Source organism: Peromyscus eremicus, chromosome 1, assembly GCF_949786415.1.
Source record: "Peromyscus eremicus chromosome 1, PerEre_H2_v1, whole genome shotgun sequence".
In the NCBI taxonomy this organism is placed as follows: Eukaryota; Metazoa; Chordata; class Mammalia; order Rodentia; family Cricetidae; genus Peromyscus; species Peromyscus eremicus.
The window spans coordinates 44016884-44035849 of NC_081416.1; the positions used below are offsets into that span (position 1 = coordinate 44016884).

At 40.2% G+C, this 18966-nt stretch overlaps 1 protein-coding gene across 3 annotated transcripts in view; it reads left to right on the forward strand.

The window, feature by feature from the left end:
* Pcsk5 (proprotein convertase subtilisin/kexin type 5) overlaps window positions 1–18966 on the forward strand; it is a 434973-nt gene that overhangs the window by 73544 nt on the left and 342463 nt on the right. The window lies entirely within an intron of this gene.

The window sequence follows — 18966 nt, forward strand, 5'->3', positions numbered from 1 at the left end:
GGCCCCATTTAAAAATCAACAGTTTATTGTCACAATTCGGGAAAACAGAGTTTATTTTAAATAGTTTTATAATTTCTTTTCCTGCCTATGCTCATGGGATTGTTAGTCCCTTTTGGCTCAAGTGTTAGACTGAAATGATAGTAAAATATGGGTCAAAGAACAAGGCTTGAAGGGAGTGGAGGCTTCCTATCATACACATATTATTACACATTCACCTGGATTCCAGCTCCTCATGTGAAGACAAAAGGTGGGCTCTAGATGATCACCAAGATTCTACCTAAAGAGCAAAGAGTCTACTGTAGAATAGAAAAGGCCGCCTGCTGGAGTCCCGCACAGATGATTGCTAAAGTTAGCCAGGAGTCTCCAGAGAACAGGTACCCCATGTACGTATGAGAATTGAGATTATGAACAAGGAACTGGCACCTTGGTTGTGGAAGCCACAAAGTCTCATAAGCTGCCCTGTCCTCGGTGGAGACTCAGGATAGCTGGCAGTCTAGTTCCAGCCCAAATGTCTGAGGAGACTGGGAGCCTCTAGTGCAAATGTCTGCCCAAGCAGAAGCGTCAGCCTCTGTGCCCAGCTCTGAGGGCAGAAGGAATGAGATATCTTTCCTCTATACCTTTTTGTCTTTCTAAGGCCATTAATAGACTAAGTGCTACCCACGCACTCAGGAGTGGGGTGAGTATCCTTTTTATGGAGTCCATAGATTCAAGTACTAGTATGCAGAAATGCCCTCCCGGTTGCAGCCTGGGGAGTAATAGTGTAGAAACCTTTAGCCTAGTCAGGTTGACATACAAAATCAGCCACTATACATGCTTGTGGGTGAACCTTGTAGTACAGTGATGTCTCCCTTTCTGAAGTTTATGAAACAAAGACTAGGGAATGAGGAAATCTAGCTGTTTGTTGGTGACATCAGATATCAGGTTGGCTTGGAACTCTGGCTGATCCTTGTTCATCAGTCTTCCAGGTTCTTGGATTACACATGTATTCTTCCATGCCTGGTCTTGCCTTTTCCTAATTTCATTTGCTGATGCCAGAACAAGTGAGGATTCTTCAGTGAAGCCGTATCTCCAACTCTGCAATTTGAGGTCTACTGGTCATGAGCATCGGTGTGTTTATATTTAGGAAATAGTCTGTGACATGGGAGCCACAGAGGAAACACGGGGAGGACATTAGAGGCAGACTGAGGAGGTTGGAGGCAAAGTGGAATGTGAATGTGTGCAAGTGGAAAAAACAGGATCTCATCTGCCATTAGGGTGTTGTCCCAGCCATGCTATGCTGTCCTCTCACCTCAAATCCCTGAAGGTATAACAGAGAATGGAGCCACCTCTCCAAAGGTCCCTACAGAAACCATTCTTGACAGACTGCTTCCTGGTGGAAACTAGCCCAAAGAATGCCCTTAGATACTTCTTACAGTAGTGTGTGTGTGGGGGGGGATAAAAACTCCATCTAATTATATTTTGAAAAGTATACAATTCAAAACTGAAAAATAAAAGACATTAGCTGCCACAGCTTTTCCCTTTCAATAACAATTTTTACAGAGGTAATTGTAAATAGGTTATTTATTGGCTACATAGTCCAGGGAGAGAACAGTTCACATTTCAACCTCATAAGGATGTTCTTTTGAAAGAAAATCCTTCTTACTGCTATATAGGTAAGCATTTTCTTTAGTGATTATACAGATTTCAATATTTTTTTGTTTTGTTTTTTGTTTTTTTCCAGATAGGGGTTCTCTGTGTAGTTTTGGTGCTTGTCCTGGATCTCACTCTATAGACTAGGCAGGCCTCGAACTCACAGAGATCTGCCTGGCTCTGCCTCCTGGGTGCTGGGATTAAAGGTGTGCACCACCACCGCCCGCTCAGATTTCAATAATTTAATGAATTGCAGCTGACTTTTTCCCTTTTCTGACTCTCCATTGTGACCCCTTCACCCATCAACAAGCATAAAGGTGTTCCTGACTTATAACAATTAATTACACTTTGCATTTCTGACTTCAAAAGGTACGTGTGTGTGTGTGTGTGTGTGTGTGTGTGTGTGTGTGTGTGTGTGTATGTGTGTATTCGGTAGAAGCCATTCTTCCATTCTTGAGATTTGATCTCTTCTTGGCAATATGAAGCATGACACTTTCTGTTCATGCTAGGAGAAGTGGAATGGAGCCACAGCCTACAGTCAGCCACAGGGTCCTAAGGGAAATGATAGATGCTCCACTGTGCATAGTGTTGCTGAGCTGTGTGGCTACAATGTTCAGTAGCTTGGGCACAGGATATGAATTTTCACTTAAGAAATCTTTACTATACATTGGCTTGATGGAGACCTAATCCCCTTATTAACTGAGGTACAGCATGTAACAAGCACCCATTGTGTGCCCTGTGCTCTGTGTCTCAGAGCATGTGTGACTGTGGCTTCCTAGAACTAAATCAGGAGCGATCCCATTTCTCCATTTATTGCTGCAGACTCAGCTGAAAACTTGTACTGTCTTTGCATGGCTTTGATCCCTTTGTTGTGGCCAATACATAGGCTTGTTCTATAGAGAGCCTCTTTAGTCTTACTGCAAGTACAGGTGACATCCCCCCCCCCCCACCCCGTGATGCTCAGAAACAGCCATGGAACACTTTAGAGGTACAGCTTTCCTGGAGTCCTTTTGGATGAGGGCTGGTATCGCATTTTCTGTATGGTAGAACAACTTCACACAATTCAGTGTACTGTCAAAATTGTATTATAGCTTCTAGAAGGTTATCTGATAAAACGTTTTTGCTCAAAGAGTAGCCTAGGACAGTCTCCTGTTGTCACAAGTCTATGAGTACCTCCAGGGCAGAAATCAGCACAACTGGCCAAATTGTCTTCCTAGCCAGAAGTATGTCAGTGCAACACCATTGCTAGAGTTGTACCTGGCATCTAACGGGGGCTCCATAAATGGGTGTTAAATCAGGTTGATCTGAAGGCTTAGTATGGAACAACTATATTACACAAGTCTGGTGAACAATTGGTCTCAGAAACTGGGACAGCTGATATAAGTCCTTGAATGTAAGCCTCACTATATGACAATATTCTTCATGTATAAACTGGTAAATTCATTCATTTAGCAAATACAGCGTGAATCTGTTACTATCTAGGTCAGTGGTTCAACGCGTTGGTTGTGACCTCTTTGGCAGTTGCATATCAGATATACTGCATTTCAGATATTTATATTACAATTTATAACAGTAGCAAAATTACTAGGAACCACTGATCTAGTTTGTCCATCAAATACCAGAGACACAAGTATAATAACATAGCTTCTTTCTTCTCAGGTCAAAGTGCTTTTAGTGATGGATGTAGCAGAAATAAGCATGGGGTGATCTGGAAGCCCCTTTGATAAGCAAACATGCTGGGATAAAAGAAATACCTATGGGTTCCTGTGGCTTGAATTAGGAAAAAGGAAATAAGGAAGAACCAAACTGTATGGAAATACAGTTCAGGGCTTATTAAAGGTGTTAGCAAGTGTAGTGGGTGGTTTTTTGAGCCATGCCCTGAAGCACCGCCCCTAGTGAGGTAGCAGGTAACTATTACACCTGCCTGTGACCTTGAGGTACATACTCCTGGGGCATGGCCACTGGGGGACCCTTAAGACCTGGGATGCACATATGCGCTCTCTCTTCAATACCTGGTTTTGGAGGCTGGAATGGACTAGGGCAGAGCTTGCCAGAGAACAACATTGGGCCGTGCCTCACCCTTCCAAGATGCTGTGACAAATTCCTTTATTCTGTCTTGTGAGTTAACCCTCAAATAAATTCCTTTGTTCATTAAATAGACTCCGTAGACTCCTAGTGATATAATTCCAATAAGCAAGCAGATGATAAGGAAATGCATCCAAGTTAAGATTATGGCTTTGGAAATGCCGAAAAAGAATTGTCTATCTCCCAAGTGCTGTGGGATGGTCTGTATGTCAAATGCTCTGATTGGTCAATAAATAAAACACTGATTGGCCAGTGGCCAGGCAGGAAGTATAGGTGGGACTAACAGAGAGGAGAATTGAGAGAACAGGAAGGCGGAGGGAGACACTGCCAGCTGCCGCCATGACAAGCAGCATGTGAAGACGCCAGTAAGCCATGAGCCATGTGGCAAGGTATAGATTTATAGAAATGGATTAACTTAAGATATAAGAACAGTTAGCAAGAAGCCTGCCACGGCCATACAGTTTGTAAGCAATATGTCTCTATGTTTACTTGGTTGAGTCTGAGCGGCTGTGGGACTGGTGGGTGACAGAGATTTGTCCTGATTGTGGGCCAGGCAGGAAAACTCTAGCTACACCCAAGCTTCTCAGTTCCCCAGAGTAGGTTGTCAGGACCATTAGATAAATGTTGTGGAGTCACTTTGCAGTCTTATTATTTAATTATTTATATTAGCATAGATAACATTATGTACATGATGTGGCCTTGGTAATATCCAAGATATATGTTCTTTGAAGTCTCTCTACAGACCATCTGGCAATGTATTCCTATGGAGGGTTACCATGGCCTTGCCTTCCCATATTTGAGTTCAAAATTAATGCCACTCTTCTTTCTAGAGTGACTGCTGATTTCTCTGCAAGAAGCAAAATAAAAAAAATCAAAACGCTTGTTTTCATAAAACAAAAAACAAATGTGAAAATTAACATGGTTGTTTTGTCACGTGTGTATGTGTAGTGTATATGCATATACATATTCCTGTGTGTGTGTGTGTGTGTGTGTGTGTGTGTGTGTGTGTGTATGTGTGTGTGTGTGTGAATGTGTGAAGTGCAGAAGCATGCATGGTGTGACACTTGAGACAGCCTTGGGGTCTGTCCTCACTTTCCACCTTGTCTAGGTCAGGTCCCTTTTTCATTGCTGCATATGCCCGACTAGCTGGCTGGCAAGCTTTGGAGGTTCCTGTGCCTCTGCCCCATCTCTCTGCAGAAGCATTACGAGTACAGATGAATGCTAGTGCATCCAACTTTATGTCAGTTCTGGGGGTCCAAACTCCAGTCCATATACTTGCATGGTAGCTGCTTTATCCACTGAACTACCTTCCCAACCTCTCCATTCCCCTCTGTTTTTTTCTTTTTTTCTTTTTCTCTTTTCTTCTTTTGAGACAGAATCTTTCTGTGTAGCCCTGGCTGACCTGGAACTTTCTATGTAGTTCAGGTTGAGAGCCACATGCATTTTCCTCCTGACTGGTTGGATTGAAGGTATGAGCTGCTATCTGGCTACTTTTCTTTTTTAATAATCTAGATGCCAGTTCTCAGAGGCTAATATATATTGTCTTAGGAGTAACCCAAAGTAGACCTAAAAGTGCCAAGGGTCTGATAGAACTTTTCTAACCACATGAGATTGCAGAGCCTTGAGACTGTCTTACTTTTTTTTTTGAAGCAGAGTGCATCCTTCAGGAGATAGCTTACTTTGGAAAGTGGAGAGAAGGTTATTGAAATGATGATTGACGTTACTCACAATATCTCATTCGCCTGGCTCCACCCCTAAGCTTATACCTATGAAAACTGAAATCAGAAGTGATGAGGCTGGATAATACAGGTCTCCTGGTTTCTGGCCTCTTTATAAAACCAGCTTCCTTGTCATACCTGGTCCGCTGAGAATCGGCTCAAGTCTGTATCACTTGGTTTAATTAATGATGTGAACTCAGTGGTCAGCATAGCTTGGCACACAGAACTTCACCATGCTTTCCTGGTAGCTGTGGCTGTGCCAGGAAGTGCGCTCAGTATAGCGTGGGAGTCAGCTGGATTCGTCTTCACGGTCAGTTGTCTTGCTCGGTTTACCTATAGAGGTCACGGTAACTAGTATGAGGTCATCCTGCTTTCCAGAAGCTGAACAGGATTTCTCAGCACAGGTCCTTGGACTCTAGAACCTAATTGGAATAGTCTGTGTCTGTCATGTCCATCTTTGTCTCATCTTGTTCATTCTGCCTAGTTCAGAGCAGCTGGGTAACTAAGGATTTTAGTTCTAAGGGGGTTTGTTTTGTTTTGTTTTTAATTTGGAAAATCTTCAGGCCTTGAACTTTATGTGCTCTTAAATTACAAGTTAGAAAATGCCCTTGAGGGAGAAAGGATTTCTGTCACCGCTGCCAAGTCTGTGCCTAAGGATCCCTTTGTCTATGTCAGGTTTTCATTCGTTACTTATCAGATAATTCTTTGTAGTTTGCACACTAAATAAGTCTCTTCACCCATTTGAAAATGCTTACAGCTGAGTGATAGAGGATCCCCCCCACTTCCCCGCTGCAAACTCCTTGCCTGGATAATAAAAGCTCAAATGTAAACCATTCTCTGCACATTTTTTCCCTTTCTTCCTCATCCATTGCCAGTAAAGCCTCTAATAAAGTGCTTGACAACACTAACTAGTTAATTGGCAGGCATCAAGATGTTGGGATGTCTCAAAGGAGAGGGGAACCAAGTATCCCTTGTCTACTCCATCACCTGAGAACAGCATTTCAGAAGGGGGCCACTGCTCTGTGGACAATAACATGGGCATGGATTTGCTTTATTGGATTCTAGTTTCAGGTCACTACCCCAATGTATGACCTGATCAAGCTGTGCCTTAGTCTCTCTCTCTCTCTCTCTCTCTCTCTCTCTCTCTCTCTCTCTCTCTCTCTCTCTCTCTCTCTCTCTTAGACAAAAAGAGCCTTAGTGTCTCTCTCTCTCTCTCTCTCTCTCTCTCTCTCTCTCTCTCTCTCTCTCTCTCTCTCTCTCTCAGACAGAAAGATTCTTTTGGGAGAAGTTAATGATGTTAATGAGGTAATAGATTAAAAGATTTCATTTGGAAACAATGCACACATACAAAAATCGAATAGCTATATTTGTGAACATTTTATGGCTAGTAATTTCTTTATCATTAGAAGTCAGAGTACCTGGAAATATAGCTAGTAATTTCTTTATCATTAGAAGTCAGAGTACCTGGAAAACAGTGATTTTTTTTAATAGTGACTTTTAAAATAGTGACTGTGTAGTGATTCATGCCTTGACTTTTGGACAAACATTCACAAACTCAAATCTCAATACTCTTTATGGCACAGGATTATTTTCTCTGTCTTTCAAGAGGCTGGAAAGTATGTTTGCCCTTTCTCTTTCTTTCCCTGGATTGTTTAAGGGCCTGAAAAAAATTGAGCTACCAGTTCTTTCACTGAAAAGCAGTGAATAAATTCATTTATTCTCTAAGTCTTTATGGGGTGCATACTCTGGGCAAGCCACAGCATAGCTTCCGTAGGGACTGGTAAAACTCAGGGACACTGTTCTCACCTGCTGGGTTACCTGATTCTAGATAGAGCCCCTACCTCTTGCCAGTAGTTACATTTTCATCCTTTATTGTACCTCAGTCTTCTCGAGCTGCTAAGAGTCACGCTGAATGAAGTCTCTAAGAAGTGCCCCTTGCAGGTGCTAGAATTTTGACTGTCCCTTCTCATATCTCCAAGACTTACTGGTGTTTCTGGGAACTCTGGCCAAGGTCTTCTCTCACTGTAGTGCCAAGGATCTGAACGTGCCAGGGTGGAGTTCCTTGGAGGGACAGAGGGGTGAGGATGGAGAGAATTGGTGATGGCCTTCCACACTTCCTCTCTGAACTCTGAGCCCTTGCATGCAGTATCCACACAGTAACACAACTGACTTCAGGGTCAGGCATCCCAAGCACATGACATGAAAGAAGGACAATTTGTGGGGGAGATATGCTGCTTGTGGGTCTTCTACTGAGAAAATGTGCAGGTGGATGATGGGTGAAAACGTTTTTTCGCTCTCCTTCCCCAGCCCCGCCATTCCTGTCATTACTGGTGCTATGGCCGTGAGTTCAGGGAAATGACGCCCTAGTGACATGGCTTGGCACGCCTCTAGAGCACACAGGGGTTCCAGGGAGCTGGAGACCCAGGCTCAGCCTGCCTTCCCTTCCGCTAGTGTGAGTTCCAGCCTGTCCTGTCATTGATCAAGTCTTCTTCCGGGGCTTTCTGTGCCATGACCTGCAAGTCATGTCAGGCTTCGCCTTGCTGGAAACCCTGGGCATGGTTTCTGATGTGAAGGAATCTTACTCAGATCGAGAAAACATTTGGTTTGCCTCTGGCAACTGGGTTTACAGAAGACAATGTCAATCCCTTTCCTGTTTGCCCAAGGATTTTGAAGTGTTTTCCCCTGAATGTGAAAGGCATGTTTCACTACAACCTTAACCAAAGTTAACTGTTTGCTGACTGCTTCAGAGGGTGCTGCTGTTGTTCAAGGCTGTCAGAATCCAAGGATTTTTGGTTGCAAAATACCCCAGCTCTTCTGCCAAGTTTAAGGCTAGAGTCTGTAAAAACAGAAACATAGTGGATATCCTAGTCAAAGACCTTTATCAACCCTCATCTCTCTGCTGATAGAGGGCCCACATAGAGAGTGTTGCTCAATGATCACAGTACTTAGCTGATGAACTTTGAACTCTTTGGCCTTGAGGGAACATGGTACACATTCTGCCTAAAAGTTGTGTGTTTATTATCTTCCAAAACCAAGAAAAAATGGCATTGGTTTTTTGTTTGTTTGTTTGTTTCTAACACAGAGGATTGCCGGCATAGCACTGGTTAGTTTTTCATTTCTAAGATTTCCAATCCAGATGCAGATAAAACAACTGAAGGCACCAGGCAGTTGAAGTGCTGTGTTTAAAGAAGAGCAGATGCTAGTAAAACTTTAGGTCCCCAAGTCTGAACTTACACCACTCTTCCTCATTGATCCTTCCACTTTGAATAAAATCACAGAAGTAGGACCCGTGGGACTTAGAAACAAAAGCCACTGCCATTTGTATTTAAATAACCAAGAGAACAAGATGATATGTGCAATGGAGTTGAATTATGTACAAGTGTCTCTTTCTGTATGAATAGGACTTTCCTGACCATTGCTCATGTGGATTAAATGGTATGTTACATGGAGAAGAGAGATGCTGACATGCTTTCCCACGTTTAACAGACCACCCCATGCTCTTTGCTTTGTGAAATTAGGAGAATAACTACCCTTTCCTTTGCCAACATTTGCCTCGTTTTATATTAATCTCAGTTGAATTGAACAATTTCTTCTCTCTGTGAAAAATAAGGCTCTTCTTTGTATTCATTTGGTTGGCATACAGCTTGAGGGCGTCCAGCTTTTCAAATACAGATCTGAGAATATCTGGAATGATTTATGCACAAAGTCGCAGGGCTGGCCAAAGCAAACCAAAGTCCATTAAGCTCAATTAAAGCTTTGTTTTGAGGGAAAAAATGTCATTCTTGCTGCTATCTAAAAATTATACCATAGTAAGGACAGAATGAGATTTCCCATATTTATTTTAGGTTTTGAGTGGACTTCATTAACTGCATCACCTTGCCCTTCAAATGGCTTAAAGGATGATTATTCAAAGACAAACACATATGGCATGAAGTCTTGTCACTGTATTTTTTTAATGTGTGGTAATCTTGATCCTGGAGTAAAGATGGAGAGAAATATTGGTTATTCTTTTTCAGTTCCAAATTAAGAGAGTGTATTTAAACAAAAGTGAATTTAACCCTAGATGGCATTCAGATAATAAAATTGGTTTTAGGCACTTTAGAATTCCATTTCATTTTAATACTTGAGCAGTCAAAATTGTGTTTAAATTTCTTATTGTTTAAATTATTTGTCCTAAAGTTTAAAATAGAAGAGTATAAAATATAACTTGGAAAACACAAGAATCTTTGGATATAGTTTTGCCATTCAACAAGTATTTTATGAATTTTCATCCCCATCTTTTCTTTTGTATATTCTATTGTGATGGAATATAAGTCCTAAAATTTGGTCTGTATACTTTAACACCCACCTATACACACACACACACACACACGCACGCACGCACGCACGCACGCACGCACGCACGTATGCACGTATGCACGCAAAAGTAAAAGGGGAAAGAGGGTGTATGGGAGTCCAGACACACTTTTTCCTTTTCTTTTTCTTTTCTTTTCTTTCTTTTTTTTTTTTTTTTGTCTACTGGAAAGCTTGGCATGATTAGGAATAAGGTCATGTGATGGTTAGTCTTCATTGTTACCTTGACTCTCTGGGAAGAAGGAACCTCAGTTGAGGATTGACCTTCATCAGCCTGGCCTGTGGCCTTGTATGTGGGGCATTTTCTTGGCAGGTGATTGATGTGGGAGGGCCCAGCCTACTGTGGGTGGTGCCAACCCTGACCAGACTGGACAGAGCTGTACAGAGATCTAGCTGGCCTTGAGCCTAGAAGCAAGCCAGTAAGCCATGCTCCTCTGTGGTCTCTGCTTCAATTTCTGCCTCTCGGTTCCTGCCTTGAGCTCCTGTCTGTCCTAGACTGGAAGTGCAAGATGTAATAAACCCTTTCTTCCCATGATTGCCTTGAGTTTTCCTGCCTGGCCCACAGTCCGGACAAATCTCTGTCTACCGCCAGTCCCACAGCTGCTCAGACCCAACCAAGTAAACACAGAGACTTATATTGCTTACAAACTGTATGGCCGTGGCAGGCTTCTTGCTAACTGTTCTTACAGCTTAAATTAATCCATTTCTATTAATCTATACCTTGCCACGTGGCTCGTGGCTTACCGGCATCTTCACATGCTGTTTGTCATCGCGGCGGTTGGCAGTGTCTCAGACTCAGCCTTCCACTTCCCAGCTTTATTCTCCTCCTTGTCCCGCCTATACTTCCTGCCTAGCCACTGGCCAATCAGTGATTTTTTTATTTACTAATCAGCAACACTTTTGACATACAGAACATCCCACAGCAGGTCCCAGTGTTTATCACAGCAGCAGAAAGCAGGCTAGTACAGATGACCGTGCCTGTGCCAAAGAATGTGTATACTTGAGACAAAAAAAGAAAGAATGAAAGAAAAGATTGTCACCTTTTAATGAAGTCTTCAGGACGCTTAAGGAGTGTTAACATCAAAGACAAAGTTAACCTTAAGTCTTTTGAGATGATTGTTCCCAGGAAGTTGATGTCAAGTAGAATAAGTCTATACAAATATGTACACATATGATCTTCCTTACAAATCAAGAAAACTTATTGCTTCTGGGTATTATTACTAGTGGCCAGCATAGGCCATCTTCATTTAGGTACTTGAAATTTAACATTTTATTAACCTTTATAGTTGTGATATTAGTATTTAATTAAATATGAGTGTATTTAATTAAACGTTAATATTTGATGTTAGAATATTAAAATTTCAGTGTTTAAAGTATTTGATGTTTAAGTGCTAAAGAAATAGGCACTAATTTTTCCCATCAGTTTGAAGCCTCTTCCTTTTTGGTTTTAAGACTAGGATTCTGGTCATTTTCTTGCTCATTATTTCCTTTCATAGTTTCTTTCAAATTTGCACTTTATTTGCAGTGAGCTTTGGTTATGGGCTCATCAATGACCGTTAATGTGTCGGCAACATCTTTTATTAGCCTATGATACTGGAGCACCATGAGATTCACTGCCTCTGTTCAACCCTTGTTCCGGTTCTTGTCTGAAGTGATTGTTCATGTCTGTGATGATATCTTGCTTCTCAATCTCTGAATGTCCTTTGTTTTTCTGTATTTATCTGTATTCACTGTCTTTCGTGCCTTCTGATATATAGAGTGTGAGATGGAGGAAGTGGCTTCATTGTGAATGGTAAAAATATGTGCAGGAGTGGGTTTCAACAGATCAGGGAGGGACCACTAGTAGAATGTATCCCTCATTAATCCCACACACCCTCTTTCCCCTTCCCGCTGTGTGTGTGTGTTTGTGTGTGTGTGTGTGTATGGGTGGGTGTGTGTGTGTGTGTGTGTGTGTGTATGTGTGTGTATGGGTGGGTGTTAAAGTATACAGACCAAGTTTTGGAACTTATATTCCATCACAATGGAATATACAAAAGAAAAGATGGGGATGTAAACTCATCAAATACTTGTTGAATGGCAAAACTATATCTAAAGATTCTTGTGTTTTCTAAGTTGTACTTAGAAGTTTTATACTCTTTTTATTTTAAACTTAAGGACAATTAACTTGCATGGTGTTCACTGTTAACCATGTGATCATCCGTGTGCTACTATCTAATTAGAATACAAAATAATCCATTACTATGTAGTAGGATTAAGCATAGGCTTGTGGATCCCTTTTTACATCCTTTCTGTTAAAACTTCACAGTTGTTCTGTTTTTACTAACTAGAAGAGTTTAGACATATATAACAGGAAAATGGATTAACTCAATGTAAAAATATTTGTCAATGCAGAGCTGTATTTGAGAGCCTATTGCCAACCATTACCTTTGGCACCATGGAGACTAACACACAGTTTCTTTCTCTAAAAGCAGCAAAGAAACTATGTAATTAAAATGCAAACTATTAAGTAGTATAGGAACCTGTATTCATGTAACACTTTGTTGTTGGGCCCTCTTGACAATAATGTCATTTTACAAATGCAAGTAGAGATTATAAGAACTTCTGTGGTTTTTTTTCCTTCCCTAAAGTAGCCAAACTAGTAGTTGGTAGCACCCCAGCATGCACTGGGCTAGTGCTCCCCCTCATTTTGTCTGCACTGCCTGTGTCTGGCATAGATTAGTTCAGTTCAGCACCACTGATTGCAGAAGGCCTCATGTTGCTGGGCTTGTGTAAAGAGTACACACAACACACACTGAATGCTTAGCTGTAGACTCCCTGTGGATGTCGTTCTTCTCTCCGCATGGAGCTGCAGAGGTAGTAATTCTGTCTTCTCCTTTCTAGTATGATATCCACATCTGCTTTTGCTGGAGTGTTTCATACCCATACCCCTCTTGTCCATAGCTAGCCTCTATGCTGTTTAGAGGGCATGGAACCTGAGCTTTTTCTGCAAGTTTGAGAAGATGAAAGATACACAAAAGCCCCTTTCCCTACTGAAGTAGCCCATCCTGACTAACATCACCGAGTAAGCCCTAGATCCGTAAGCTGATCCCTTGCTGTGGACCACAGAGAGGACCTTGCTTAATTCCTGTTGTGACTCTGTCCCTATTGTAAGAAAAATTGGAATTGTGGGGTTGTGTTTACCTTGAACGTGCATTTCCCTTCAAGAACTTTTTCCAGTTTCTTTGGAGTTCTGAACTGGTTAAAACCAGCTGTCTGGAAATGTGTTTCCATGATGTCTATATCACCCTCTCCTTTTTTGTTTATCTGCTAAAGGTCAAATACAATACCAGTATGCCTTGTAGGGTAGGTAGGTTATGTAGGCATCTATGGTGTATGAATGAATTATGCACAAAAATATGCAAATGAACCATCGTTCTGATGTTTCTGCTTTACGTAGTCACATTGCCTATTAACCTTTCCTTGAGTTCTTTATGCAGCCAGTTGCTTGATAGCTAATATTCTATTGAAATATCTAATCTTCCCAGAGATTTTTCCTGACTGACTTCCTATAATAGTCCCTCCTCCATAATCATTGTTATCTCCTCATATTATTTGCTTTTGCATCACACAGCAATTTAAAAATCTATGCTATAATCTATTTATTTAACCACACTGTCTGATCTCCACTAGAATGAAAACTGCCCAAATGCAGGGAATTGGTTTGTTCACTGGCATTCTGTCCCATCTAACACAGTATCTGCCATGAAGTAGGTGCACCGTGAATGTTTCTGAGGGAGAATGGACAAAGACAAATGAAAGGCTGTGAAAATGGGGAATGCATTCTACTGCTTCTGTCTGGTGTAACCACTTGTTTTTCTCTTTCCTACATAAGCAGAAAAGAGGAAGGAGGAAATAAACAAGGAACAAACAAAAATTAAATGTATAAGGGAATGGAAATAATAATGGAAGTAGACTAAGAGTGGCGACAGATGACCTGAATTCCTAACAATATGCTGTGAATTTTTCCATTAAACCCAATGGAGCAAAACTGAATTGAATCATACATTTTTAAAATTTTGACTCTCAGAAAAGGCCAACTAAATATACAATTTTATAGTAGAGTCAACTTTTTAAGTGTGGTTTGTATTTTCTCTATTGCACTATTTAAACTGTACATTCAATATTTATTCATTTGTTTATCTATCTATTTATCTACCTATCTATCTTTATGTGTATGGGTGTTTTGCCTGGATATTTATCTGAGTACCATATAAGTGCCTGGTGCCCACAGAGGCCAAAAGGGGCATTGGATCCCCTGTAGCCAGATAGGTATGAGCTACCCTGTGGGTATTGGGAATTGAACTGGGTCCTATGGAGGAACAGTCAATGTTCTTATCTCTCCACTCCCATCGGCAATATTTATGTCACTGTGAGTTCAAGGCCAGCCTAGTCTACAAAGTGAGTTCCAGAACAGGCAATATTTATGTCACAAAATCCTTTTAAATGATCTTTAAAATATCCTATTATTCCTGACCAGATGTATTTTTCATATAAACGTTTGGTGTTTACAGTTATTAAATAAATTCAAAATACCTATTCCAAGCAGATCAAGTGAACATGCTCCATCAAACAAAACATAATACTTTATTTGCCTATAAGTTGCTCTCTGAAACAGGTAGATTGCAAGCCATTGTTTTATTTTCTTGAAAAAGAAAGACAGCATAATTTCAGTATTTAATAACTCACTTATAATGTACTCAAAGGAAAAATAATCAAAGAATGGCCTACTCTTTTTGAATATGTTCTTTTCTAAAATGTCTTGACTTTTTTTTTACTAGGTAATTCTGAATTCTTTGTTTACTTTTTTCTTCCTTCTTTCTTTCCTTCTTTCTTTTCTTCCTTCCTTTCTTCCTTCCTTCCTTCCTTCCTTCCTTTCTTTCTTTTTTCCTTTCTTTCTTTCTTTCTTTCTTTCTTTCTTTCTTTCTTTCTTTCTTTCTTTCTTTCTTTCTTTCTTTCTATGGGGGGATGGGGTAAGGTGGGATGGGGTAGGGTAGAGAGACAGGAACTCACTCTGTAGTCCTGACTGGCCTCGAATTCTCTTTAGAGACCAGACTGTTCTCATGCTCACTGCATCTTGAGTGCTGGGATTAAAGCTATGCTCCACTGTATTAGGCTAATTACCATTTTGTGACCAGAGTTTCAGAACATTACTGAGATATTTGGGCTTAGGAGCTGTGTGTTGGTACCTAGATATCTTCCTAAGGTTTTCTTTTTCATAGGAAACACACACACACACACACACACACACACACACACACACACACACACACTTTATTCTACTAGTCAAGCTAGCTCTATACATTTTGTTTTCAAAGTCAGAGGAGAAAAAAGAGAAGGCAGGGGGCAAACACTTTTATTCTCTTTCCCCCTATTTTATTAGTGTTACCCAAAAGGCACAAAGCATGGAATCCTCTTTATTTTCTGGAAACTGTTTTGATCGATCAAATCATTAGAGTTGTGCCTAGATTTACTGACCATATCTCTAAATGCCACTTTTGCATCTTCATGGAATGACTAAAGATCGTTTTCCAGCTGGGACATCAACCCCAGCTTTTTGTTGCTTTTCACAAAAATTTTATTCCTTGTAAAATTAGAGATTAAGGATGTGAGGCTAGAATTTCAGAACAAGGAAAAATTGGACCGGAAGCCATGTTTATCTCTCTCCCTGTATTTTACCCAGAGATCATAGAGGTAGCTGATGGCAAATGTAACGAACTACTCATAAACTCCATTTTATATGTTACTTTATGCGTAGAATTTCCCCTTTTTTACTTGGATTTACAGTTTAAATTTACTATTTCAGTACATAACTTTGCGTATTTATGTGTATAAATGCAGAGTAGAATTACTCGCTGGTGTTTCTGTAGACACTGCCTAGTTACCATACGCACAACTGTATAAAGATGCATTCACCTGAGCATTGTATAAGCATGATACAATATCTTCACTGTACTAATGATATCTTACCAGTCTTTTCATTGTATCTGGAAAAGTGATATCACAATTCAGTCTTAGGTTGCTTTGTCTTCATACGTCACCATGTGTCACTGTGCCATCATAAAGAATCATTTGACATAGTCTACATATAAAGAAAAGTTGATTTATTCAGAACACAGTTTAAGAGCTTCAAGCTTTGGCAGCCCAGGTGGCCTCTTGTAAGGGCAGTGTGTGGTGACACGTGACAGGAGCCCATGTGGAGGGAGCAAGCAAAAAATACCTCAAACAGGAAGCAGAGATCAGGATTCCACCATCCCTTCTACGAGCACAACCCCAATCAGATCCTCACTAGACCCACCTGGTAAAGGCTCTACCTCCTCCCACCCTGTCACCAGGGATGGTTTAGTTACATGAAAATATGGAACATAAACATATTTAAACCAAAGGACTACCAACGAAGTTCAGTGCACCTCTATGCACCTCTATTTTAAGAAACTTAGCTTATCTTCCTAGGGATACCTTGGCTTTTGTCCTTTATTTTATTACAGAATTATTACCTTATTGAATATAGGAACTTCTTGTATATTAGTGAGATAGCCTTCTTGGGTTGGTAGCAGAAGCAATGCACTTTTATCAATTTATCTTTGACCTCTCCCCTCGACACTTTTGGTCATGACAAATTTACATCATTTTCTTGTAGTTAAGATTATAAATTTTTTCTGAATCCCTTTAAAATTTTAATATGTATCTCCCACTATAAAATTATTTGGAATGCACATATGTCTTACATTCTAACAGTTAGAGCATTTAAAATTGATCCTGATCTGAGATGAAGCTTTGACTTCATTTACTCGTTGTTGCTCAAGTGCTATTGTTCGGTAAGTAGCTTGTTTGGCATCTGAGGTTTAGCATAGCATCTTTAGTCCATGCTCTCTTGTATGGAGTTGAGGCCAGTTTCTTTATTTTCTGTTCTATTCATTAGTCTACCTGTTTTAATCATTAGCTCTGCTGTATTTTATTACTCAAAGAACTTACTTCCTCTTCACTATGGGATACATTTAAAAAATGATACTATAATTTGTTTCCCATTTACATTTAAGCAATGACTTTTAGTATATTTTCACTTTATAAAATATTTTTTTATGTTCTTCTGTTGGTGATAAATTACCCCATGAATAGGATCAATAAGTTGGCAAATTTGAAATTGAGATACAAGTTTAGCTAAGTTTGTGGGAGCAGACTTCCCATAATCATCAATTAATGTGGTTTGCTGGGCAAGTAGGAGCTGAGGACGGAGATCCTAGGAAGTGAAGGCTCAGTATCCTCCCTGCAGAGGGAGGTGAGATCTGAGTGAGGATGAGGGTGTCCTGAATTTACTGCATTCTGTAATGTGTCTGAAATGGAACATGTCAAGAGAAAGGATGTCATTTTCTTCTGTGTTTGGTAGAGTTGTATGAAAATGTTTTCTCTTTGTAGTAAGCGTGGCAAGAGATAAAATTTATATAATACTCTGAGTTCTCTTTAAAGAACTTATATGTGGATGGGTGGATGGATAATAGTTTAAAAAGATAAATGTGGGTTTTTCCATCATAGAAAACTTTTTGATTCAAGAAGCGCTTTGTTTGTTCTCTGGCTAAAGGCTCCTAACATAAAGCACCAGGGCAAATTACATGGTATTTGATGCTACACGTACACACCACACACACACATACACACACACACACACACACACACACACACACACACACACACACACGGCCCAGTGGGCCTTTTTTGAGTACAGCAGCCCTGTGATCAGGCAGAGTGACTTATAGTGAGACACAGGTGCCGAGCTGCTGTGACTATGACGCTGTCTAGCTAATATGCCATGTAGCTAACACTTTAGTTTGGTAAAGTGAGAGATGAGGTGCTATTTGGTAAGATATCTTGTTCTGTTTTAGTGTCACTGTTTAATCTATGAAAATGGCCACCACTTGGCTTTCTCTCTCCCAAACACCCGCCTGTCTTACTTGTGACACATAGAGGGAGACAATGCATATATTATCTGCCCCACCCCAATAGAGACTCCTTTAATTTCTAGGAATGTTTTAGTGACTAGCAGATTATATGATACTCTCTGCTATTTGCAAATTGATGAAAGTTTCATTTTTTTAAAGGAGTTATGCTTAAACAGATCTGAAGCCTTTTTTGGCCTAGTGTATAAATGCAAACCCTCTTAACCTTGCAGGAATGAGAACATAAGGAGTAATTTAAGATTAAGTTGCAAATATAAGTTGCATTGTCAAATTTGTCATAAATGTTCCCTTGTTGGGCATCATGTATAGAGATAATTATATTTTTATGAATCTAAGAATAATGAAATACTTGCTAAATTTCTCTGACAAAAAATGTCTTTCAAACCTCAACATCATTCTCACTCATCTTAATATTCCCAGAATAGTGTCTGCCACTTAATATTTATTGAATGAATAATATAATTGAATTGATTCCTTAGAAAGATGGTTTAGAATCAAGAAGGAAAATATTTCATGTAATAGATAATGTGCACACATGTCCACTCTAGCTTCTCCACTTTGATTGAGAAGGATACCTCTGTGTCCCTCCTCAATTCTGTAGTCAAGTAGGCATGAGAGATTTTGAATCTTTGTGTGGGCAGATAAGGGATTATAGCAGTAAGCTACATGATGTCCCTGCTCCCACTTTTTACTTTGTGGAAACAAAGATAAATGGCTAGATAGGAACTTTCAAAATATTATGAGAAAGTTAGCTGTCAAACAAATGAACATTCCATGGGAACTTGAAGAATTACATCAAGGCTAATCCTGCGTTTGAGATGCTCTTTTTCCCCCCATAATAATAACCTGTTTTTAAAAATATCCGCATTTTTATATGCCACGAGATTACAGGTCCTGTGCTAACCTTAGGGTTGAAATAAAGGTCATGGTTAAATGTTAATGCTTTTCTGGAATGTTTTGGTTTTGAAGTTTAGAGTTGGCAGGGTTCCCATAGCTCAAGACCCCAACTCTTTAGTTTGTACCACAGATAAGAATAAGGGCATACATTTTTTTTTATTCACCTACTATTGTTCCTCCATCATGCTATGGTTTTACAAAACTGTGCTACCCTAGCCAGGTCAGTAGTGTATACCTGCAACCCTAGGATTTAGAAGGAAGAAGCAGGACTGCTGCAAGTTCAAGGCTGCTCC